We start from the raw sequence: 2,589 nt of genomic DNA, 5'->3' as shown, positions 1-2,589 counted from the left end.
AAAGCTGTTATAGAATCTACCAAATGCAAACCAGCCACTCTTCTTGGCTGATTTCTCTCAACAAGCCATTGAGAATAATTCTGAGTCATTTTTCCAACAACTCATGGGCTTGATTAAATGACCTGGACATAAACATGCCATTAGCAGTAGAATCTGTTAAAGCTCTATTTTGGGTGTTGAGGCTATTGTACAAGTTTTGTAACAGTGCCTAAGAAGGTATTCCATGGTTGGGGCATTGCTTTAAGAGAATTTTAAACCTCTCCCATACATCCACTAGAGTCTCACCATCTTTCTGTATGAAATTGGTGATCTCACCTCTGGTTTGTACTATCTTATTGGATGGAAAATACTTCATGATGAATTTTTCAGCTAAGGCATGCCAAGTGGTTATGGAGTTGGATGGAAGGGAGTTCAACCACTCTTTGGCTTTGTCAGCCAGTGAATGAGGAAAAAACTTTAATCTCAACACATCATATGAGATATTTGGATTCCTAAATGTATTAGCAACTTCAATGAAGTTCCTAAGGTGCTTATGTGGATCTTCCAACAGTAAGCCATGAAACTGCCCCATTTTTGGGAGCATTGTGAACATCACAGGTTCTAATTTGAAAGGCACTCCATTAATAGGCTGGACAATACTTGGGTCCAACTCATCTAACACATGAATGATAAAGTCCATCATGGACCTATCATTGTCATCCATTGGTTGGTTACCTATCCTCTCAGGCTGTTCCTCATTCCCATTTTCATTTCCTAAATTTTCCATTTCTCCGAATCTGGATTTGGAATCTGCCTATTTGCTCTTTGGATTTTCCTTCTAATCCTAAAGGTTCTCTCTGGTTCAGGATCAAAAGCTTCTACAAAAGGGTGTGGAGTGCACTCATGCACCCCATTTGAACTAAAAAAAAATTAAACCTAAACTAACTTAAATAAACAAGATCTCTATCAGCACTCTCTTCAAAAAAATAAAAAAATAAAAAAAATAAACCGAGAATTTAACACTGGAAATAACAACTAACTCAGGAATACAGTAAGCATATCAACAAAGATAGAACAGCTTCTCAACAAACAGAATTGTAAACAAGAGAAATTCACAAACTAAAAAAAATATGAAACTAAAAATAAAAGATTAACAAGAACAATTAAGTGACAAATTAACATCTAATAAACTGTAAAGTAACAATTTAAATGGCAAGCCAACTAAAAAAATTAAATGTAAAATTCAGAATCTTAAAAAAATTAAAATTTAAGCTACCACTATTCAAGAAAAGACAGCAAAAAGAATTAAACTAAGAAACAACAATCACAAAAAAATCTAAGAATGTATGCCTTCGATCTTCAGCAATGGCGCCAAAAACTTGTTGGCCTTGCTAAAGAGCATGCAAGAAATGCGCAAGTATACGCAGCCACAAGTAATATAGGGTGTATTTAAGACTCCGATATCGTTCCCACAAGAATTTTTTGGCGAAAAAGTACAAAAGAAAAATTGCAATTGCTCAAACTAAATTCTAAAAAGAAATTAAAATTAAATTGGTTAAACATAAATTAAGAAGGACTAGAGATTAAAGTTCACTTGAAGATTTCTGATTTAAAAGTGAAGTCACTTGCTTAATCCACAAAATAAAAGGTAGAAAACAAATTGAGCAATTATTTTTGGGATTTTCTGTTTGATTATATTTTCACAAAATTACTAAGATGTTAAATGAATAAAGAAAAATTAGAATTGCAAAAATTTTAAGAGTTCTAATTAGAAAACTGCGGTGGGTTTTGATTCCTTCCCCACAGTTCTTGATGCAAATTACTTAACAAAATTCTTTATTAATTATTTTTCCGTTGGCAGACTAATTTAGATTTTCAATCCCTTAAAAATATTTTTTCCTTTTTTCTCAAACCACTTATTCCTAAGCTTATGAATTAAGAGCTTGAAGCTCAGGTCCTCATAGCCACGTGGAGGAGTAAATTCAACTCAGAAATACTTCCTCAAATAATTCCTTATTTGAGTCCATGAACTCAACTCATTATCCAGAGAAGATTATTTCCCAATAAGCTTCTCTTAAGCAAACATCATCCATTCGGCCGAAATGGAAGACCATTCAAATATACAAAATGGAGTTGAACTACTAAAATTAAACATTCATATCAGAAAAGTAATTAACATCATTCACTGTAGTTCAAGTCTCAATCACCCAACCCTTAGAGAGTTTAGCTCAAATCCATAAAGATTGAGCTCAATAACAGGAATGAAAACTACAAAGAAAATAAAAAGTGCAGAAATCTAAATCTATGCCCGAGAACTATTCACCGAAATACTCTCATCATTGTGCTCAAATTCACAGAACAAAAACAATCAGAAACTAAAGTACCCAAAAGCTCAGAATAAAACTCGAACAAAAGAAAAAAAATGGAGAAGAGAAACTACAGAAGAAGAGTGAGAGCCTCCAACAAATTTTTCTCATTTCTTATACTCGATCCTCACATGCATGGGCCATGGACTATCGCTCACCAACAGTGATCTCACGCGCTCCTTGTACACACGTCACACAAGCACTCCTTACTCCACGCTCTCCTTAAGTGCTCCACCAAATAGAA

General features: G+C 34.1%; 1 non-coding gene across 1 annotated transcript; it reads left to right on the top strand.

The window, feature by feature from the left end:
• The first annotated feature begins 218 nt into the window (after nucleotides 1-218).
• Nucleotides 219-324, top strand: LOC133303964 (small nucleolar RNA R71). The gene has a single exon (XR_009750539.1). It is a non-coding gene; the product is annotated as a small nucleolar RNA R71 (small nucleolar RNA).
• Nucleotides 325-2,589: the final 2,265 nt, after the last annotated feature.

The sequence above is a fragment of the Gastrolobium bilobum genome, unplaced genomic scaffold (genome assembly GCF_033153095.1).
Source record: "Gastrolobium bilobum isolate Gb01-03AN ecotype WA unplaced genomic scaffold, APGP_CSIRO_Gbil_v1 utg19567, whole genome shotgun sequence".
Taxonomy (NCBI): Eukaryota; Viridiplantae; Streptophyta; class Magnoliopsida; order Fabales; family Fabaceae; genus Gastrolobium; species Gastrolobium bilobum.
Note: the sequence above shows the minus strand (reverse complement) of the source record. Positions and strands in the feature narration are given on the sequence as shown.